Source organism: Mytilus californianus, unplaced genomic scaffold, assembly GCF_021869535.1.
Source record: "Mytilus californianus isolate M0D057914Y unplaced genomic scaffold, xbMytCali1.0.p SCAF_20, whole genome shotgun sequence".
NCBI classification, from domain to species: domain Eukaryota; kingdom Metazoa; phylum Mollusca; class Bivalvia; order Mytilida; family Mytilidae; genus Mytilus; species Mytilus californianus.
Window position 1 is genome coordinate 6,551,253 of NW_026262669.1, and position 25,910 is coordinate 6,577,162.

A 25,910-nucleotide genomic window follows, 5' to 3' on the forward strand; every position below is an offset into this window, starting at 1 on the left:
TGATATAATTGACAGTAATACATGGATAAATCTACTGATGAATGACACAATAAACACTATTACATGGATAGATCTACTAATATATAAAATAAGTAACAGTAAAACATGGGTAGATCTACTAATGTATGACATAATTAACAACAATGCATGAAATCCATGACATAAAAACACGGAAGCAGTGAGTTAAAAGTAGCATATCCGAAATTCATATAATATACAAATATTATCTAATTACGTATTTCATTATTATCTGATGTAAGCAAATATGATGCCTGTGATGTAATAACAATTTTAACTAAAACACATTTTTAGTAAACCAATCGCAATTGTTTAAACGACATGAGGATAATTATGCATATTCCAATATCAAGATAACATTCAATAAAACAAGGAAACGTTCAGACTTTCTTTTAAATTATTTATTTCTATCAGGAAACAAGTTCTTTTTTATATTTTCTTTTTCTGGGCACATTTGTTATATGTTGCGCCTGTGCTGTTATTTATATCATGTGTATGTTGCATATATCTCTTTGCTTCTGTGGTGTTATATGAAACCATGTATATGCACCATATACCTGAAAAAATGAAGGAAATAAAGTTAATGTTTTGCTAAGTTCATTCGTTATCATTTGTTTTTCATATTATCTTCGTAGATATCTGTGGTCACTACTACATATATTTGCATGTAATTTGAGTATTTCGAAGCGCTTTTGAAGTTACAACATTGTTTGTCAAAGATGTGAACGCATGTTTTGCTCAGAGGAAAGCAGTCTTGTGATATTTAATGATATTTAAAATCAATTACTATTTGTTTTATTTCTTAAATAACAAAAATGTCAATTATATTGATAATGACCTTAACATGCTTAAGGAGTGTTTAGTTTTTTTTTAGTTTGACTCATTGTTATGGACTCACGTTGTTCAACTTTGGAACATCAGTTATATCGCGAACATTTTCGATGTGTTACTATTCAAAAAGAACTTCATTTCCGCTATGGTGTACATGTATACGATCCTTTGTGGCCAGGTTATATATTAACTTTATTCTAATTTATGGATTTCTGTAATCTTTTGTTCACAGAGAAAATGCTGTGTTAGACAAGTATGTACTCGGTAAATAAACGTACCAGAGTTAACAAGAATAACTGATTTATTTCAGTGCTAACCATAATCTTAAACGTATATGGTCCTTTATAAGAATCAACTTATATATGTGAGCTAAGTCATTCGTTATATCTTTAAGACCAAGTTCCTGTCGTTCAATAGTGGAATTAATTGAATGATATTTTACAGTTTACATATTTAACAATTACTTGTTGAATTCAAATAGGAAGTATCAAACAATTTTAAAATAATTTTATATTCACTAATGTAATGCTTTATTTATATGTGATACACATATTTGTGAAAGGAAGAACTGTACTTCGTTTTATGACTTACTAATGGTATGTATTACCAAGCCATAGAGGCAGTATATGCACTGTTAGTGTAATTCTAAGTACTTAGCCGTTACAGGCATCACAGCTAAATTGAGAATATATTATAAAGAATTAATAAAGTCGTGTAGATTTCCGACATAAGTCAAATTTTACTAATACGACATATTAGACATATATCTATAAAGTATTTTGTTTATTATGTCATATTAGTTTAACGTTTATTGTTTTGTACATAAATCGAATTTTCTAGTTTGAATTGTTTTACATTTTGTCATGTCGGGACCTTTGATAGCGTACTATACGATTTTGATTTGGCTCAGTTAAGAAGGTCGTAAGATGACATATGGTTACTATCATCTAAGTCATTTACTCTCTGTTTTCTCACTGACGATCATACCACATGTTCTGTTTTTATTTTTTTATCTTTATTGGTTTCATTATTAATGAATGGAAGCGTATTCAACCCACCTTAAGTATTATTGTATAGTTTTGTTCATGTAATACAATGTAGCAGTGTAATACATTTTAAAAACAGTGTTCCAACATTATATCTACCATATTTTCCTATTTGTATACCAATACTGCCATTTGTCATACACTTTCCCATTTTTATACCAATACTGGCATGTGTCATATATTTTCCTATTTTTATACCAATACTGCCATTTGTCATACATTTTCCTATTTTTATACCAATACTGCCATTTGTCATACATTTCCTTAAAAACTGCTTGAAAGCTATTAAGTATATTTATCGATTTGGCACACGACACTCATCGACTGAACTTAAAAACAAAAAAGGAAATTAAAAAAAAAGATAATGATACATATTTCAAATAACAGTAAGGACAGACAATATTTTATTACATGTTTTCATGTCGGATTTAGGAACTATGGTTTAAGACAGTAGCAAGTCATACAATTTTCTTAACTTTGAAAATAAATGTGGTCGTACATTATATGTTCCTCTATCCGTCAATGATAGGAACAAACTTCGAGTTGCAACGATTGTTATTTTAACCATTGAAACAATGACAGAAATAGTTACATTTACGAGACACAGACAACATTATAACATTCCTAGTCGTAAGTAAAATTACACAGGATATCAGTTAAACAACATTTCATAATAATGCAGAGGTTTGTCACATCTTCAAGCCACGTATACAGCATAGTATGTCATTGTACAAGAATGTTATAAAACGAAAATATAAAAAAGAAACACGCATATCATTTTAGACGATTGCTTGACCTAATCGTTCGGGTTTTCAACAGATATCATCAGAATCATATCAGATATACAATAGTGTATGACACTTTTGAAGATTGTTAGTTTCAATATAAGCCTGGATTTGCACGATAGTATGTCGATTGAGAAGATTGTTATAAAAGAGGAACTCAGGTATAGAACCAAATACATGCTTGAAGATTGTTAGATTACAAAGGCAACTGGGAAAACAACAGATTCAAATGTCGAAGACTGTGAGATTACAAAGGCAATCATATATACAACAGAGCATCCCAATGTTTAGGATTGAAAAAATAACAAGGCAACTATATATACATCAGAGTATCCCCAAATATCCAAGACTGCAGGTTGCCAAGGAATCTAGATATACATAAGAGTATCCAAATGTCGAAAAATGTTTGATTACCGAGCCAACTAGATATGCAAAAGAGCACCCGAAATGTTAAAAACTGTTAGGTTACAAAGGCAACTATATATACTACAGAGTATCTTAAATGTTTAGCATTGTTAGATAACCAAGGCAACTAGATAAGCAAAAGAGTACTCCAAATGTTTAAGATTATCAGATAACTTAGGCAACTATATATATTACAGAGTATCCCAAATGTTGAAGATTGTTCTATTACATAATATATAATAAACAAAGTATCCCAATTGTTTAAGATGGTAAGATAACTAAAAAAACCAAATATACAGCATATTATCCAAACTGTTAAATATTTCTAGATTACTTACGCAACTACATATATACAAAACAGTATCCATCCGTATGTCAAAGATTATAAGAATCCACAAACACTCACAGGTTTTAAGTAAACAGAATTTTAGAAGTTAAACAGTAATAGCAAAGTAGTGAATATATATCTGTATATAGCTATCTCCATCAACTATTTAATACATGACTATCCAAACCTTTTTATCTTTTCTTCACTGTCGGATATTTTGATTATCATGAAAGCATGCACTTTTTGTATTGTTTGTTGGGTTTTTTTGTCGACGGATTTCAGTACTGAAATGTCCAACAACAATAGAAGATAAAACATAACTAGTAAGGCTGTATTGTGCAAATCACTTTTTAAAGCAAATCAGATGCCTAAAATTTAATAGTCATGACGCCTTATTTCTTCTCTACACATCGTTACAAAACACTGTGAGAACATGGTACAACAAGGCGAATGCTTCTTTTAGCGTACATAAATGTGTGTTTTTATGTAACATGCTATGTATTATGTGTATGTTCATGATAAAGATTGATAGTGTTGATGTTATCTAACAAACTTACATTGTATTATTTATAGCATACTGTTGTAATAAAATTTTCTATTGATGCATTAAGAACTTATTTAAAGACTAAGGTTCCAGCCCCTTCATGCATAGTTGACCTTTGATAAATATGGTTATACTTTTCGACCCCTTTTAGTCATACAGGTATGCAAGTGCTAATGAAGTTTTACGTCCTTGTTATTTTTTTTTTCAATAATTAGATATGAGGATTCTCTGTTTTTTTAATTTTTTTTATTGTGTTGACATGATCTTGAAGTTCTGGTGGAATTCAGAACATACTGGTTTAGAAGACCGTAAAAGAACACAGTAATGTAGGGTTGAACCAGAATTTTGGAAAGTCAACAGCGAAAATAACACTTTAAAAAATCGTCGCGAACATGGCGCTTTGAAAAGTTTCCTGAATTTACCTTTATACAAACGTAAGAAACGTGCAATCTAAAGAAAATTTGAAAGTTAAGAATGTCTAAATGTTTAATTACTTTATTAGGTACATGACGAAATAGAACTTGGAAATAAAAGCCAAAGACACCTTAGGTCAACTTCGCTAGAGATTCTTCAGAATTTCCCCTTTTTTTTATCGGTAAATTTCCGAGAAAAAAGAAGAGGGATATACCAAGGGGAAATGCAACACTAATAAGTCGAGAGAAACTGACAATCCGAAGGCAACAATCCAAATAGCCTCAGAATACAAACAAGTTCACACAATCTATATACAAAACTGAGACAAAAAAACTCACCAGAAACCTGGGATGATCACAGGTTCTCCGAAAGGGTATTAAATTAAAAGAAATGATATATATCCTATCAGCATCGAAGTACTGATTAATGAACCGATGATACCCCTGAAACTATCGGAATATACCCCCAAACAATGTTAATGCTTAAAGATATGGGTACTAGTTTTTAGTTGGGATTTATAAACAAATCCGTTTATTGAATACAGTTTTCTGTCTTACAATTAAGACAAAATAGCTTGATAGATGTCTGATATTATATCATATGATGGCATGATGGTTGGATCTATTTTAATTGTAATGACTCAACAAATGTTTTGAGCTCCCAACGATGATTATAAATTGAAAATACAGTAAGTTTTTTTTTTTATCTCACAATCATGATTATTTTTAAATGCAGGTAGTGGTATTTTCAAAGTATGTTCAACAAAATATGCCGAATGAAATTTTGAAAAGAGGCTACTTCAATTGATATCGAACAGATGCTAGATATGGTACAGAAATCTTGTCTTACAACAGGTCAACAACGGAATACTTACTACGTTGTATCAATATTGTATGGGTATGTATTGCGTATAAAATTGTAAACTATACGTATCTATTTTATACTCGACACTTACCCGCTGAAAATATAAAAAAAAAACATGGAATAGAGCAAACCATTTAGCAATAAAATATAAAAACAGCAGTGGTATTACTTGAATAAGAGGTCAAATGATAGTAGAATATTTTGATCTGGAATTTTTTTTTTTTTTTTTGGAGAGTATTGAACATTATATTCGCTAATGGTCAAGCCAGTAATTTATGAAATTATTAGGTTTTCTGAAATACAAGGGGTATTTTATTTTTCTAGTGCCTGTGCCATTATAATGTGAATGCAACATCTATTGATGAAAATATCGTTTTTTCTTAAATAATTCAAAAAATGAGAAGTATAAATTTGTGTGTATTGTAGGCGATTACGTTTAATGTGTTGCACTACTTGATTGGGTACTTTATTACTATTGGTCATTTATTTCAATTCTATCAATTTATAACTATAGATATTCATAACATGTGAATCAATTTAATGCATTTTGTCTATTTAAGGTTAACAATTATTTTTCCATTCTCCATTGATTGGATTTAAGACAGTGTTGATATTTAAAAAAAACAAATATTACAGTTGTATGATATGCATATATATTTTGATAACATCACATCGATTTAGATATACTATTGCATTTATTGAGCTTCCATCACGACTTGCGCCAGCTGATGCTTCGGATAAAACATAGTAAGTTGTTCTTGATCATTTGCAAGTGTAGACAATAGCTATTCGATCTCATCGAATGAAATGTAGACACAAAAAAATACACCCCGCCATAAGGAGAGGTAAAATGCCCATTTCGATTGTTATAAGCTCTTCCAATGTTTGTGATAACGTAATTAAATACCACCGAAGGCAACAGATCTTCAATCATTTGTTGTAATAATGTATGAAAAAAGTAAAATAAAAAAAAAAAACGAACTCCGATGAAAATTCAAAAAGGAATGTCCGTAAGCAAATGGCAAAATCAAAAGCCCAAACATATCAAAGGAATGGATAACAACTCTCATATTCTTGACTTGGTACAGGCAATTTCTTACATAGAAAATGGTGGATTAAACCTGGTTTTATAGCTAGCTAAATCTCTCACTTGTATGACAGTCGCATAAAATTCCATTATATTGACACCGATGTGTTAACAAAACAAACAGACATAATAGGTAAAAATGTCAAAATTAGGGGTACAGCAGTCAACATTGTGTTATAATCTTAATCACTACAAAAACAAGCAAATATGTCAACAAAGACAAACAAAAAGGCATATAGACAAAGCAAATTAGCAAAAACGAAAGACAAGAATACACAAATTTACCATAGCACAACAACACAATGACGGGATGTACAAGTACCAAGCCACGTCAAATGAATCATTACAAAAAAAAGGAAATATGTCAACAAAGACAAACAAAAGGAATATAGACAAAGCACATTAGAAAAAACGAAAAACAGGAATACTCTCTTATCTTGTCCATCTGATATGATAAATATTTTTAATTGATTGGCGGTTGCATAATGTCATGTGACAAATTAATAAACAATATTTATTATGTTTACGTTGATTAACTACAAAAAACATGTATCAGCACTTATTCATTCAAGGGAAAATTGTCTATCAAATATCAGTAACTATGTGTTAAATTTGTCTATCAAATACCAGTAACTATGTGTTAAATTTGTCTATCAAATATCACTAACTATGTGTTAAATTTGTCTATCAAATAGCAGTAACTATGTGTTAAATTTGTCTATCAAATATCAGTAACTATGTGTTAAATTTGTCTATCAAATATCAGTAACTATGTGTTAAATTTGTCTATCAAATACCAGTAACTATGTGTTAAATTTGTCTATCAAATATCAGTAACTATGTGTTAAATTTGTCTATCAAATATCAGTAACTATGTGTTAAATGTGTCCTACGCATTTGCTTAGGGTTTCCAATTTACATTTGGGAACTATAGTTAAAAAAAGGAGAAATTTTGATATTCTGCTAGATACACGAAAATGTTGATTTAAGTAAGATATATGTTGTTAATAATATTGTAGCTCCTACACCAATTTACCAAACACTGTGTATGAAATGGTAATTAAAGTTGTGATGTGTGAAGTATAACCCACATGTGTTAAGTTGACTGACAATCAATGTCATCAAGCTTATTTAATTTCAGGGTCTAAATTTTCATGTGTATTCATCGTTAAACATTTTGCCATTAACGCACTATTCTGATTGAAAAAAAAACTTTACAAATTCATTGCGTACGCAGCACTTCTCTGAATTTGTCTTAACTCAAACCTAATGATTTGAAAGCAAGTAAAGTGAAAAAAGGAAACAACCGTTTGAAGCTATATGAAAAAAATAATATAGATGCTAGTTCTGACTTGATATCCTGTTTCAACTAAGTAAACTCTGGACATAGATCTAAAACTGATTGCTCTATCTGCAAGGCGGGACATCCAAGGAAGTTCAAAGCGAATATTGCAGCAAAGATGTGAACTATCAGTCCCATGACCTGTGTGATGTGATGCAGGTGGTACAGTGATGTTATAAAAAACGAGGTTTAAAGCTGAAATAAAATTTTGATACATTATTTGACAACACATTATACACAGTATATTCTTTAAGTCAGACAATGTAGACATGCAGGTATAAGAACTGACTTTATATTGATGTTTAACTGAAAAAAAAAAGAAAATAACTTTGCAACGGACTTGAACTTGTATCATACGATCTCGTTTCATGTCTGTTTTGATTAAAAAAATGTAAAACGAAACAATAATTGATGACGTCACAATGCAATCAGTTATGACCCCAAAGAAAACTAAGCGTTTGCATTAAATGTACATTTTTGTAAATATAAAAATTAAAAGATATGGTATGATTGTCAATGAAACAAATCTCCACAAGAGATCAAATGACATATAAATTAACATCAAACGGTCATCGTCCGGCCTTCAACAATGATCAAAACCCATACTGCAGAGTCAGATATAACAGACCCCGAAATGATAAATTCAAAACAATTCAAACGAAAGCACTATCGGCCTGATTTATGTATAAAATAATGAACGAAAAACAAATATAACATGTATAATATATAGCAAGAAATGACAAACACTGAATTACAGGCTCTTGACTTGGGACAGACACATACATAATGTGGCGGGATTAAACTAGCTTGAAGGCGCCCCCTAGTTTAAAGGCAATAACAACTATTAAAATATAATTCATCTTTGACTCAAAGACTTCTTTATAAAAGAAGATGTGGTATGATTGCCAATGAGACAACTCTCCACAAGAGACAAAATTACACAGAAATTAACAACTATAGGTCACCGTACGGTCTAAAACAATGAACAAAGCCCATACCGCACAGTCAGCTATAAAAGGCCCCGAAATGACAATGTAAAACAATTCAAATGAGAAAACTAACGACCTAATTTATGTACAAAAATTGAACGAAAAACAAATATGTAACACATAAACAAACGACAACCACTGAATTACAGGCTCCTGACTTGGCCATTTTTAGGCAACATTTAACTTTAAATTGTAGAGGTTCATTTCGTACATCGTTTAAAACTCAGCACATGTTATTAAGCAGTAAGAGTTCACAACTAACAATAATCAGTTGGCTTTCTGTTTGACGTTTTCACTATACTCTATTATAAATGTTTTCATTGGTTAAAATGTATCAACCTATATCAATTACCAACAATAACCCGTTTGTTGTTTTAATAATTGTCAGGTAGTTTTTTTTTTTATCTTGTTTCGTTTTTATTCTGCATTTCCTGTCTACTTGTATACAAGTAATAACGTTGGCACTAATCTTGTAGTCTATGTTTTCTGATAATGTGCTGTTGTCATGAAATAAAGATTCCTTTATGATAAAAGTTTCACTAGGGACAGATATTATGGACCAATTGTGTATAACAAAGTTTTCATTGGAACCTCTGTTACGCACAACTATTATACGTTGACACCATGAGTGAAAGTATTAAAAAAAAAACAACAAAAAAACGATGTACAAAGTACGGAGTCTTCAATAGTTTACTTGAAAATCATAATGTTGAATTTGGGTGCTGAAATTACCACCACTGGGGTCTGTTGTTCAACTTGTCGTTAGTGTTAATGAGTCGTAAAAATTTCTTAATCATTGGATTAAATTTAATCATATGATAAGTTTGTGTTCGTTAATTTTAACGCGGTGTAAAACATGCTAAAACTGTCGTTAAATTTAATCAACCTCATGAGGGTGTATTAAATTTAAATCATATGATTAAAACATCAAACATGGCTGCTGTAGCAATGCGAACATTAGTGTGCTCGAAAAATGAGATGTATTCCCTGAAAAGGGATTTTAGCAATGACCAGCTATGAAAGCGCTTTAGATTTGAAAAAAAACAACACAATAGATGTGTTAAGAGTTGAGTTGAAACATAAATTGGAAACAGATTAGACAAGACAGTGTGAAGGATGGAACGGATACATATAATAGTCATCCGATAACAGAAAGAATTTGCACTTATCAACAGTTATTCGTTTGTATGTTACCGCTTACCGAGCAGTGTTGATTGTAAAGACGGGCAACATTATTGTGCGGAATCATTCAACAGATTATGACGAACAAGCTTTTATAAATAATAATGGTTACAATAGCATTAATGTAAAGGCAATAATTGATTTCCGAAGCAAGTCTTTGCTAATTTTCCCGTTTTTTTTTATAGTTCAAATGTTAGCACATTTAGTAGCGCCCTTGACTTAACTGCTTGCGCAGGTAAATTTAAATGGATAAATTCGGCCCTCAGATAACTCGGACCAAACAGTATTAATATTTTTGCGTAGTTTTATTTTATCATACCACTATTTATATTCATTAGTAAAAATTATGAGCTTGACGAGGATAAAAATATCTATGATGAACATTTGCTCTAGTAAGTGTTTTATGTCAGTGATTAAGTATAATATTCAGATATAGTGAATAAAAAGTCTCACTATATTTCACAGTTGACACGATATACAAAAACAAGCACCTGTTATTCAGAATTTGGAAAACCTAAGTTCAGACAGTCAGGGATTTTTCAAAACAGGAACAGATATACTGGTCATAGTTCAAAAGAAGTCAGAGGCTGATTTAGGGAGGGGGTCCCGCCCCCTCCCGTTGATTATTAAGGGAATCACTGAAGCATGACTATAGCGGGCCCCCTCTTATATAGTCAGTGCCCCTTCCCTTGAGGTGAGGGGTAGGAGGCCTATTACTAGTACCTTCAGGAAGCAAAACACTTTCCAATCATTCATATCACCAATATATGTTTTTTTTTAACTGAACACTGCTTCTTCCATATCTCTGGTAAAGAGCCCAAGGTCCGATAAAAATATGATAAAATATAAATTGCAGCAAAATAATTGCGCATTATAATAGCATATAGTATCCAACATATACATTTCAACATATAATATTCTATCGTTATGTGAGTAATGATTGTTAAAGTTGAGATACAAAATAAAGAGTCAAAATAAAACGTCGATTTTATTTCTTTTGACGTCGTTATCTGATAATGTGATTTTGAAAAATAAAACATATAACATTGTCATATAATAAATTTGATATATCACCTCCGTGAAATTACATACCATTGATATATTTGACATTTCAACAATAGTTACTCATACCAGCGGGACGTCTGTGTATATCGGCATATAGGAAGAGAACCCCCACTCCTTGTATATATTAATCTTTCTGTATGTGTCTGTCCCAAGTCAGGAGCCTACAATTTAGTGGTTGTCGTTTGTTGCTGTATATCATATTTGTTTTTCGTTTATTGTTTTGTACATATATCATGGCGTTAGTTTTCTCTTTGAACTATTTAACAATGAAATCGTCATTTCAGGGCCTTTTGTAGCTGACTATGATATTTGGGTTTTGCTAATTTTTGAAGGCGGTAAGGTGACCTATAGTTGTTAACTTCTACAGCATTTGGTCTCTGGTATACGTATAGAGATTTACTGCATGTGCAATCATAACATATCTTCTTATTTCTATATTAACGCACCCCGCGTGAATATCTGATACCCAATATATATCATAGTGTCGGATAGTTGTATTCGATCTTTTTTTTTTATTGTTTTGTAACTGAAAAATATACTTGTTCAGGGTTTTGTTAATAAATGTAACGAACAAGTCGTAAATTCATTTTAATAAAAACAAACTATGCCGTATGATTAACAATTTATGTTAATGTTCATAGTTCTGAATTTATTTTCACCATCCTTAACAATCATCTAAAATGTTATCTTGGCATGCCATATTTGATAGAAATGCGGACGTGAAAGAAAGCACTCTTCACCAAAGCGTCAACGGAGATTACATTCCTGGGATGTAATATTAATCTCATCAATAATTTTCATCATTTATCAAACAAAATACCTGGAATCTGTATCGAGTTGTACTAAATGAACAACAGAAATTACAGGTTTTTGAAGGAATCGTCATCATATTGCTAAATAAATTTAACAAAGACTTCAAATTATCTGCTATCAACACTCAAATTCCGTGAAACTAAAAGATAAACTTTATACAACCAACACGGTAACAATTTAAATAAGAGATAAGCCTACCGAGGACAAACACTGACAATGTTTCCAAGTTGGAACAGCCGTTGCTGCACGGTAAAATTAATTTGAACAAAGATTAAAACTTTTTATAGAAATAAAAGTTTACTTAATGAATACAATTTGTTTGGGATTTTTTCTACGATCACATAGGTCCATCATTTCAGATAACAACTTCTGTGAACAAACAAATGAAAAACTTTGGGCCTAGTCTTGATCAGTAATGGGTGAATGGAGATGTTTATTATTGCAAAATGTACCCAAAAGCACATTTTGTTAAACAGAATGCATTAATTTCTGCATTTGTTAAATCATTTTCCCATTCAAGCACATTTAATTTTAAGTCCAACAGACAATTTTGATGAATCTAAACTATGTATATATTACCATACAAAATATGAACATGTTATAAGATATGTATTCAATCATATATACGTGGCACCCAAAAACTGGGTAAAAAGAATGAGGTTATAATTTAAAGCAGAAAAGGAAGTCATAGGTCCTGATTTACAATGCATTGTGAAAAACACTTGCTAATTAGCCAAAATTAATCATATGATTAAAAATTAATACAGTGATTAACTAATACAATGATTACAATCAGTTTAACAACACAATTTAATCATTGTATTTACTAGTCATGCGATTAACTTTTAACGACTCGTTAAAATTAATCATATGATTAGTATAACGCCAAGTTGAACAACAGACCCCTGGTGTCGAATGAACGAGGGCCTGATTTGACTAGGTGCTGAAATAACAATCACATGTGCCGATTTGACCAGGTGCCGATTTAACCAGTGTCGAGAAAAGTAAAATCACAAAAATACTAAACACCGAGGAAAATTTAAAAAGGAATGTCCCTACTCGAAGTGATAAGAATTCTCCCTAGTGACGTTTTAGTTGTCAATTAGCGTGAACCATGTATAGTTGGTTAATCATGAAGTCAGGGATTCCGACACCACAAGTAGCTTAAAACCCTTTTCTTTCTGATAGAAAAAAATGGGTTTAAAATTTAGCTTAACGTGAAGACCTTATTTAAAAACGAAATATTGCATTCTTATTTGTATTGTGATTCTGTAAATAAGTTCGGCAAATTAACATATGATCCATGAATAATTATGAATTCGTTGAAAAAACTAATGTATCAATTTACCACTGTACATGTAGTAAGTTTTTTTACTTTTGTGTTCGTCAGTACTTACATTGATATTTTGTTTAAATAAATTAAAACACAACTTAACATGTATGACTATACTACATGTACGATACGTATGTTACTTGTATTTTACAAGGTCTTAATGACATTTGCCCTTTAAATACGTATCATTACGATTTATTTATGAGTTTCAATTGACTTTGAAACATTTTTCAGTAATCTAGAGTACTTTAAGATCTATGCCTTGCGATGTCTTTTGTTGTTGTTGGGTAATGGTTGTGTGTTAATGAGGGCCGATCTGTTTAATCAACCCTTTGAACTGATTTTCATAGCTTTTTGTTGTGATGTTACACAATTATCTCGGGTTATGGGTTGTACAACCCGCCACATTCTGTATGTGTCTGTCAACAGTCATGAACCCGTGATTTAATGATTGCCATTGGTTCCTGTCACATTCTGTATGTGTCTGTCAACAGTCAGGAGCCTGTGAATTAGTGATTGTCATTGATTCCTGCAATATTTGTTTTTGGATTCCTTCATTTAGGATATATAAGGCCGTTGGTCTTTTCTTCTGATTTGTCTCCCATTTTGTCATGTTGGATCCTTAAATACCCTACTATACGGTTTGAGTTATGCTCATTGATGGTTTATAGTTGTTTTCATATTCATCCGTTGTCCTCAAGTGGATAGGTTTCTCATTAGCAATCATTCTACATAACCTAAACTCAGGTGGATAGATTTCTCATTAGCAATCATTCTACATCACCTAAACTCAAGTGGATAGGTTTCTCATTAGCAATCATTCTACATCACCTAAACTCAAGTGGATAGGTTTCCGATTAGCAATCATTCTACATAACCTAAACTCAAGTGGATAGATTTCTCATTAGCAATCATTCTACATCACCTAAACTCAAGTGGATAGGTTTCTCATTAGCAATCATTCTACATCACCTAAACTCAAGTGGATAGGTTTCCCATTAGCAATCATTCTACATCACCTAAACTCCAGTGGATAGGTTTCTCATGAGCAATCATTCTACATCACCTAAACTCAAGTGGATAGATTTCTCATTAGCAATTATTCTACATCACCTAAACGCAAGTGGACAGGTTTCTCATTCTACATCACTTAAATTCAAGTTGATAGGTTTCTCATTAGCAATCATTCTGCATCACCTAAACTCAAGTGGAAAGGTTTCTCATTAGCAATGATTTTACAGCACCTAAACTCAAGTGGATAGGTTTCTCATTAGCAATCATTTTACATCACCTAAACTCAAGTGGATAGGTTTTTCAATAGCAATCATTCTACATCACACAAATGCATAGTTGTTACAGGATAGCATTGGTCGGATTTGAAATCTGTTTTACTAGACATCAATGCAAAATAAAGTAAAATTCAAATTTGAATACTATTGCACTAATATTAACAAAACCAGCGACATTAAGGAATGAGTTCTACCTCAGTGCTAGGTAAATCTTATATATGTCCTACTCCACTTTGAATGCCTACATTTTAATTTAAAAAGACTAGCAATTTGAAAGCTCTAGGTCTTGCCAAGTGCAAGTAACAATCTTTTATTTTGCAAAAGAGCTTAACAGTTTTTTTTTCTAATATAATATATTTGCTAAGAACAAAAGATATTTAAAAACAAATTTAATCAAATCACAAAAACTCGGTCATATTACAAAAGCACAACTTTATCTGAAACAAAACTCAATCAAAGAATACTACTAGATGTTGCAATTATTTTATCTGCTGAGTCTCAAAACTGTTACTAGTATTTAAATATCATAAAAATCTTACTGTTTACGTATATTAGACCCCACATTATTTGTATTTTTACTGTACCTTGTATCTGTAGTGAAATATACCCTGGATCACTATGAACAATAAAATGATTGTTGTGCAGCTTTTTATATTTAAAATACGCCTACCAAATTAATCAGAAATAAACAATCATGTGAAAATACTTTATCCTGAAGGACGATAGTACTTGAACGTTTCAAATGCAAATACCACAGGAAACAGACTTTTTAAAAGTCATCAGGTTGATTTTATCAAGTGGAGACTTATCATCATCAGATAGAGAATACCCTTGGTGTGATCATAATAGTATATTGTTAGCCTTTTGAGTCAAGTACTTAATACTTGACAATGAAACACAGACTGAGATGTTTATTCGTAAAGAAAAACCTCAAACGTTGAATGATGATGAATATGTTAATAGATGTCCTGCTTTAATTTGTTGTTTGATATACTAATTCAAGAAACCAATGAAAATTAATTCATTTTGTAGCAATATTATTTACAAAATATACTTAGCCCTAGTCAATCACAGTTATATAGAAATACAGCCCGATCAACATAATTGTATGAAAATTATCCGAAATACATTATTCCTCACCCTTTCATTTCACAAAAGTCTTTAAATTTTAACTGAAACTCACATATAAAAGTCCATGTTGTTACATGTACTAGCGTCAATTTTACATATTCTGCAGCATGAACTCAAATCAAGAAATCTTGATGATTCAAATTATCAATTTGTTTGAAGATTTTTTGGTCAAATGTTAAGGTGGTACCTAACACTACAGGGAGATAACTCTGTAAAATATTAAGTAGTTTAATCGATAGATAATGATGAATGAGAAGGATATTCTTGTAAACATTAAAAAAATAACATCATGTTTGTTAGGTATAAATTAACTTACTGAGGTTTCAACTCCCGCAGGCAAAGTTGACCTAAGATGGATTAAGCTATTTTTAGGTACTTTGGTCATATAGCTCTTCAACTGTTTCGGTTCTATACATCCTTGGCTTTCACATATTCGGCTTTGAGCGTTCCTACTGAAGGTTAATCCAGAAAGCGCCTCGGACGAAATAAATTTATAACGTGTTGTTTTCATTATTATAACACGTGGTCGATACCTTTGCTGGTGGAGTATTAGTCCCCGAGGGTATTATCAGCACAGTAGTCAGTACTTTGGTACTGGGTTTGGTACTGGGCATGATTTAAAACAAACATTTCTAAAATTGTCCGTTTAAGATTTTGAAATCATAAAGAAACTGAGGTCTCAACTCCCTCAGGTAAAGTTGACCGTAGATGGATTTGGCTATTTTTATTGATTTTATCTGTTAACAAAAAAGAGGCGAAATATACGAAATGTCAAAGTAATTTCATAAGTCCTAGAGAAACGGACAGAAAAATTACAAAACACGATTTACCACGTGAAGAAAAATAACAGGCGGGAATGGGGCATATATCGATTCACGGAAACATAAAAAATACTTTCATTCCCGTATAATCAGTATGCAATTCTGGTTATCAGATAGTCGATAATTCACATACTCACAGGATTTTGCTTCTACTACACCATTTGTATCACATGATCTTAATCATCTAGCAGAGCAGAAAATGTTTCGATAAACAAGTTTAATGTTAACTTGGATGGTGAATCCCATTGGCACTCACACCACATCTTCTTATATCTACTAACACCACATATTCAATATCGTTATATATTCAAAATCACTCTGCAACTCTTTATATTGTATATATTTCCGTAATATTATACGCACATATTAAAAACATTTCTAGCAATTACAATTACTCAAATAAAGGTATAAAACATCCAGCGCACAATTATAAGATTTGAACATTTTGGTTGTTGCCGGAAATGCTGGTTTCTATACAGCACAATACTAAATATACAGAAGGAATATTAAGTTAATTTTACTTTACCTAATGTTATATACATGATAATAGTTCTATTTGATAATGTCTAATGAATTATATCTCTTAATACTCAAGCTATTTGTACGTTAACGGAAATTTTTTTTTTAACCGATGTCAATTCTTTTCAATAATGTCAGTATACTTTATATGGATTCTACAACGTTTGCTATATATTTAGATTTATTGTTAAACAAGCCTTTGGTAATTTAAATAATAATAAAAACAATAAGTTATTCTACCAGAATTTTTGATAAAAAAATGGTATATTATTCCATATTTCTTGATCACGAAATTTTGTTTTGTTTGTATTTATCTTAAGGACTAAGATACGATATTATTGCAAAACTTAGGTAGAGTTTTTGCAGAACAGACTTGTTAGTATTTTCATGTTAAATCTTCCTCGAAGAAATTGTAAGCTACTGTCAACCTGTTTTTCTCATCTTATCGTCCATTCCAAATGAATCTGTATACTATATTATTTATAACATAGACAGTGTTAGTAGAACTAATATTTTCCAAAGCAATGTTATTTTTTTTTGATAGCCTGTTTGCAAGCTTTGCTATTTTTTACAAGACCTTTACCGTACTAAATATTGGGCAGTTTTTAATATTATAGCCACAATAAATACCGATTCTATTAACTTTGTTTTTTATTTTAATTTTAATTGCCATTCTTATCTTTGCTCCTTGTAAATGCCACACCATACTCTTTCAAGGTTATTATAAAGTTTAAGTCCAGAAAAATTCTAAAATGTCTCAATTATGCTTATTTTAATGCTTTTTGTCTGAAAGGAATAAAGAAAAAGTTTTGTGTCATCAGATAGGTAACATATTTTACATGCACTGATACATTTTTGCATAAATTACAATATTTCCAATCAAGTTTAATTAGTATCCACTTTAACACTTTGTTTCTTATTAGTATTTTGTCTTATATATCTGTATGATTTTAAAGGGCTAGAGATCCCACCAGTATTTAAGATAGATCCTTTCATGTCTTTGTACGTAGTTCCATCCATCTGATTAGGTCAGGGTTAAAACAATACCATTTAAGGGCATACGATACAGTAGCAGGGGCAGATAATAACGTTTTCAAAACTTTTCGTGTTGTTTTCGCGACGTTGTTAATCAGAACGTTGTAATTCCGCGATGTTTCTAATAAGAACGAGTACATTTCGCGGCGTCGCTTTGAATGTAGTCACATTTGCGGAAATCCACTGACGTCATAATCCCGATTGCGCGAATTTGGAAAAAAGTACCTGCAATGAAAATCGGCCAAATCACGAGAATTGTTTATTTATTCATTAATAAGAAGGTCAACAATATTAACTTCAAATTGGAAAAAAATCAAATCCACATTCTTAATTTTGTATGTCTGTTATTTCATATAGGAAATGAATAAGAGATATGAAAAACATAAGACGTCGATGAGAGAGAAACCCAACTACACACAAAAAAAAACAATAAGTTATTTATATAGTAACTTCACCATTTGGCTAACTCTAAATCGTAATGAGAATTGTACGGATAAATTTAACAGAGACTATCAACAAAATGACAAAAAAGCGTAATAAATAATGACAGCGCATCTTACTGTTCCTGATTTTTAAAAGGTACATTAAAGAGTTTAACGGCATTTTTAGAATTTAACCCGTGGAATAAGTGTATGAAGAAGAATTTTCAGTTAAAATGACTCAGTTATAAGCCCCGTATTATAGACCAAAAACAAAAACGCACCCGTTGATGTGCTAAGCATATCCTCTATGTACATATTGAGAGAGAAAAATTGGCACACAGGAATTAGGTATTTGACAGACCAGAGTTGCAACTCGTTGATGTTAAGTTACTAACCAAATACGAAGTCTTTTTGTAAAGTAGTTTCTCAGACCGGACAAACAATGTGTTTGCACTCACTCCTAGATTGGAGGTATAATACAGACAAGTAATTCAATGATTATATGTACCGTAATAAAAAAAAAATATCATGAAGACAAGCTTAGGTAACTTATCTATTGATACAGAATCATTAAATTGTATGCTCTAATATCGACTGCTGTATGAAATGTTATACTACACTGTAATGGACTAAGCTGACCCGATTTAATGTGGGTATGATTTTGTGTTCATGTAATGCCTATAGAGTAGGTCGTTAGTTTTCTTGTTTGAATTATTTCACATTTTTATGTCGGGGCTTTTTAAAGCTGACTATACGGTGTGGCTTTTTCTTTTTCTGTGTTTTCGTGTTGAAGGCCGTAGGGTGACCTTTAATAGCGTTTATCTTCGTCATTTGAACTATGGTTGATAGTTGTCTCTTTTGCAATCATACCAAATGTCCTTATTTATATATCATCCCCCTTACTTTATAATTGTTGCACATTTTGTCATGTCGGGGCCTTTTGAATAATTAAAACTATGTTCAAGCTGTGTTGTCTACATGAATTGTATGACTAATATCGGACAGAGATGCAAATTATTTTTTTTTATTATATACTTAGTCTAGTATATCTGTTTTGTTTCCGAACATTTCTTTTCTAAAAGTAATTTACTAGAATACTTTTTCTATCCAAGTTTCGTAACAATTCATAAAGGTTTGGCAAATATGATGCTATTTTACGAGGAGCCAGCTTTATTAATTTTCATGATTAATATCATTGGTTTAAAAAAAACCAACTTGGCTCTACCACTGAAATTGACAACGTAGTAGTGAACGACGGGAAAGATTTCACGACGTTGTTGCGATTAAAATTTATTCCAACGTAGTTTGGCGCCTTATTGGCAAACGTCGCGTTTGCCAATAAAAATTAAGGTTTATTGCTTTTATTGAAAAAACAAGCACATGGACCCCCAGTTATTTCTTTTACAATCGATGAAGTTTTGTTTAAAGAACGCTCCGCCAAAATTTTAAGAAAAAATCAACGATAGATTTTTTTCTGCAATTCTGTGTAGACGCAAAAATATTTTCAACTTCTTTATTTCACTTGTATTAAAAGAATTTAGGATATAATTATTTATTTCAACCGTTAACTTGTTACAGCATGCTGATGCCATGGATCAAGGGAATATTTTACAAAAAACCCGGTTAAATTATGACTGTTCGTTCAAAAGTATTGGTACTTTCCTTAAAAGTCCTTATTTATGACATTTCAGGGTTTTTCCTTCAAATATGCAAATTTCGAACCAAATTATCTCAAAAAGTAAGTCATGAAGGTATGTTTTTCTTTGCATATTTCAAAAGTACACATCGAAATTGACCTTCTACCAAAATTTCAAGAAAAAATCAACGAGGGATCTCTACTGTATCGTATGCCCTTTAGAACTTCTGTCAGAAAAGTCCATTATAAAGAATCTAAATTGAGTCGTCCATTCAGCTGTGCGGGATGTAAAAGTACACATCCACGTCCGGTCAGAATGTGGACGTTTAATCCGATGCTTCGTTTAGAAATAGTGCAATACTATTTGCACATTAAGAATATTGTCACAACTCTTTGAGGGGTCTGTATGTAGGTGGACTGTTGCAAGCCAAAATTTCTATCCCTAACTTATATACCCTCATTGTCTAATGGCAGTTCGAATATCCAGACCTGCAAACCGGATGGCCCCTATTTTGTTTTCGTCCTGAACATACATGACATTTTTGCCACTGGCGTTAAGCAACCAACAATCAATCAATTAATAGTACGTTAAATCTGAAATATCTATGTTTCATATCCAGTTTGAACTAGACCTATAAAAGATGGTAAATATGTTTTTATTTAGTATTTGTGCTTACATATATGACACAATTAGTCAAAACATAGAGTAGGGGACATTAGTTTTGCAAATAGAAATGGTTCACCAATCATAAATGTTAAAGAGATAAGATTGTAACTAGCTAATATGGTGGGACACTGAAATAATTATTACAAGGATATGTATGTTAGGGTATACATTAACGATACACTAACATAATAATAAACAAACTGTGAAAATGAACAATAAAACATTGAGATCACCCCCGGTTTTTTGTGGTGGGGTTCGTGTTGCCCAATCTTTACTGTTCTATATGTGTTTTGTATACTGATTGTCTTTTTGTCGTTTTTCGTTTATTGCCATAACGTTGTCAGTTTGTTTTCGACTGATGCAGTTATGAGTTTGTATGCCCTATTTATATTTTTTGCCTCCTTTTAACAATTAAACGAGTCATAATGGAACATTACAAATCAGACATTACTAGCATAAAAAAGATAAAAGAAACACACAATACAATATTGAAAAATTAACTAAAGCAACACGAATTCAGTAAAACGCATGTGCTTCCAACTGATTGGCAGTTCCTGCTCAAAAACTTCTATCCGTCGTTTGGGTTATGATAGGTTAAAAATAGGAAATGAAAATTACAAAAATTACAAACTCCAAGGTAAATACAAAAAGTGGGATGACCATAAAACGTGAAAAAAATCGAAGCTCGACTATATCAACCAACGGAACTTCGTACAGTAATTTCTGAACAATAATGGTGGCTGAATCCCGGTTGTACAGCAAACAAAACCCCCAACTTGTATGGTAGTTGTTTATAATAGCATTAGCGTTTACACTGTTAAGCGATTTAAACAATCGACATAGCAACAACAAAAAATTTTAAAAGCTAAAGCTCGGTTTTTAACAAAGACTAAGAAAGATCATAGTAATATTATTATATTCTGTGTCGTGTATAGTAACATGCTTAATGACAAGAAGTCTATAGTGATACAGATTTGAGAAGAAAAAGGAACTTATCGATGAAAAATGGTCACACATTAATTTTGAGACAATCACATACCATCAGTGTAAAAGGCAGTCATCCTTGTTTTCTATAATCATAAAATCAATAACGTTCACACAGAATTATCATAAGTAATAAAGTAGCAAAACTTGGACAATGATAATTGTCTTAAAACTACAATTATTTGTAGATTTCTTTATTGAGTTGTGCGACATATTATACAAATATTGTTCTTATAAATAAGAAAGTGATTGAAGTGTCCTTTATAGTCTCGCTATCGAGGGTGAGTTACAGTTACTTAGCATTCATCTAGTACAAATGCCCTTCTTATTATTACCCACTACCGAATATTGTTCACCAACGTAGTAATGTCCTGATGTGATATTCATATGTACAAATTAGCCAACATATACATGTACGAAATGTTAACTCCTCCGTAGCACGTGAGTTTACAAATAGATTGTCGCTTATCGATGTATTGTCTTGATACCCTTTGGTTTCATTCATTAGTTTTGTCAGGATAATGCATATCGTCAGTAGTCTGTTCTGATTGACTCTGTGTGGGGATATTTGTATAGTCTCTGTGTTTTTTTCCATTTCTTACGCCAGCATGAATCTTGTTTTCGGTATAAAAAAACTCAGTTTTTAAATTGTCTTGTTCGACAACGTATTGGGGATAGAGTATTCAGAATATTTTGTCTCTCATAAATCTGGTATCGAATGCAAATTACAAAAGGAATCGCTATCATTTCAAACCCTTTTTATGCTTAACCTTGTATAACAACCCACTTTAGGATTAAACACATTTTTTCTAGAGGGTATTGATGTGCAAAATGGGGCGATTATCGCACAAACTGAATAAAAGCCCAAAGAACGTTTATATTAAGTTTTTAGGTAAACGAACCAGTTTAGACATCAATAATAACTAGAAAAAATGTGTTTAGTCCTTATAATTCTTAAGCCAAACATTCGCAATTTCTAATTATATTTTTTCGTTCATTTGCTTTTATCTATTGTCAAATGCACAGTACTTCGGTACTGACATGATGTATAACAAACTTTCTAGAATTGCCCGTTTACAAAGTTTGAAATTATAAAAAAAAAACTAAGGTTTCAACTCTCTCAGGCAAAATTTGCCTTAAATGGATTTGGCTATTTTTAAGGTTCTTTTTGTTTAAGCTCGTCAACGGTTTCGGTCCTTATACATCATTGGCTTTCAAATATTCCGCTTTGAGCGTTCCTGATGAATGTAAATTCAGAAAAGCGCTTCAGACGATGAATTGTATAACGTCATGCATGTGTTGTTTTCATTTTTTGACATGTCGTAGCAAAGGTGTTAACCGCCATATAGACTTTCGAAAATAAAAAAACAAAAAGGTTCGATAAATGCAATATAATCTAAAATGAAAGAACACTTACCTCAAAAACTTATCCGAATATGAAGAGTACAAGTAACGGAATAATCTTCAGCTGGATACTTTTATTTGTATTACGTCATGTTTACAATGTCATTAACGCGCCAAGATCATTCAAGATATTTTGCAGAATTTTATTTTTATTTAATATCTTACATTTTCAAAACTCAAATGTATAATTTCTTTTTGATATGCATTTCAAAAGAAACAACAGCTATGTCACTATTTGTTTTTCAGTCTCAATTTGCTTAGAACTCCTGAATCCCATACATGTGTATCTCGCATGAAAACATCAGATGAAGGTAACGAAATACGTTTCGGTAACATGGTTTATCGAAGTGTAAACAAATGGAAAAAATTCTAACAGACCAATCCGATTCGGATATTTGTAGATATGCAAATCATATACGAATTATTTAATAATGACACATTTACTTTCGAACAGTTATTGTCATCTGATTATAATATGAATGACATATATTTTTTCGGTCTCCTTCCATGTTCCATAGTATATAAGCTCACCACAAATGTATTTCCGTTTTCCAGGAGGTCTTTTTTCGTCTTTTGTCTCTTACATTTAAATTGTCCGTTCTTTTCTTAAAATTAGCAATGTGTCATTGCTTTGTTGTTACTTATAGTAGCGCTTGCCTTTGGGGAACACTCTGTACATTCAGAAATTACATAAGGATCGCATTCCCCAAAATATAAGTTAATGTGCTTAATATTTCCGAAAATGTACGACTTATATGACAAGCGTAAACGCTGTTTGTAAATGCTTAAAAGCTTATGTGCACTGTTTGTAGGATTAAAGGTGGATGCACCAACGAAACAAAGTAAACAATTAACGCCTTATATTTAGATGCTATACTGATGTTGTGGAACAAATAAAAAATTAATCACTTCATAGAATTAAGTACATAAATCAAGTTAGAAATAGGAATACAACACAGTGCAGTTTATCATTACCTTTTATAAGAAAGTTCTAAACTAACATATTTCATTATACACAAAACATTCAATACCACATTTTTCTTGATAATCTAACGGTGTCTCAATGTTGAATTTAAACCACTGTCGTGGTTTCTTTTTCTAGCATCAGCACTTCTTAAATCTGTAGCTGAAATGAACACACCAAACTATAAGCGAGTGTTTCCTTTGTGTGCCTAATTTCATTAACTTTGAATTGGCTAATTTACTGATTTCTGTTCACTAATGGAATTAATTTAAACACTTACCTTTCACTTTTGTAATTTGCACTTGGAAACGAACCCCTCCTTGAAGTCTATTATGTGTGACATGCGGGACTGACATCTACTCATCGACGTAACCTCTGCTACGAATGGGTTTCAAATTAGATCTATGTATAGTAGACGAGTCGAAATTGGATGTCTCGAAATTTCGGATGTATCGAATTAAATTTACAGTCCCAAGGTTAACAAAAGCATTTAAATAACATGTTTAGGTCGAAGTAATACAGATACGTCAAAACAAGACCTCGGGGGATTTAAATTGATTTCACGACGAGTAAATCCGACAGTACACCTGTAATTAAATTTCCGGGCAGTGAACACTGTATTGATTTATGAAATTCTTTTGTTACGAGTGTTTACATATGATATAAATAATTTGCGATGCATTGTTATACACTTTTTAAATTTATTTACAATGTTTATAACCAATTAGCTTTAATCATATACTAATAAGCGCTTGGTTGTTCATACAGTGAAATTTCACAAATTGGCTTCAATAAGTTGACAAACAATTGACTAAAAGAAAGCGACGTATAGTCATGATAGTGGACAATTGTCCAGTTCATCCGCATGTTACTGGTTTAAAGTCAGTTAAATTGGCATTTTTACCACCAAACACTACTAGTGTAACTCATCCAATGGGCCAAGTTGTAATTGGAAATTTGAAACTACACTATCGTAAATTAGTTATTCAAAAGCAAATCACTGCCATTGAGTTTACAATAACCATCCTTTGCTTTTTTTTTGGGAATTTGTATGCTCAATCATGCCTGGAGTAAAGTTACGCAAACAACAATAGCCAACTACTTTCACCATGCACGTTTTGATTCACCCAACATTACAACCGCTGACGATATAGACGACGAAGCAGACGAAGCAGACGACGACATTCCGTTGGCTTTGCTCTGCAGAATCGGGTAACCAACCGGTACCAGTAGAGAGGATTACACTAGCATCGACGACAATTTTACAACTTCTGCCGAGACATCATAGAATATATCATCTCTTCCAGATCCGCGACCGACGATCAGAGTAACCAGGAAGAGGGACCAGTACCTCAAGAAAGATTCATATGATTCTTATTTCCCTGTTTTTAGATTTTAAATCAAAAATTTAATTGAGTTCTATGCGAGTGACATACGGGTGAGAGATTTAGCTAGCTGTGGGACCAGGTTTGATCTACCATTTTCTAGACGGGGAAATGCCTGTGCCAAGGTGGGAGTGCGACAGTTGTTTTCCATTCGTTTGATGTGTTTGAGCTTTTTGATTTTCCATTTGATAAAGGACTTTCCGTTTTGAATTTGCCTTGGAGTTTGGTATTTTTTGTTCTTTTACCCTTTTCTTATTCTGACTACACACTTTACACTGATATTTACTGTTTGTTTAGTTATTGATTCGGTCATGAATATACTCAATGATTCTTCTATACTGACGATGTTTCATTTGGATTGACATTAAATATGAGTTATAGTTGTTAAAGCTTTATCTACCTGGATATAGGCAGTGTACTAAAATTATATTGTTAACGCTTAATTACTGTTATACCTCTTCTGTAAATATATTTAAAAGATTCATCACATGTTTAAATTATCTTATTATTATTGCTATCTTTGTCCAATTAAAACTATATTTGTGCAAATGTATTTATCTGCAGTGTTATGAAACCAATAGAACTGGTTAATTTTTGAAACAAAATT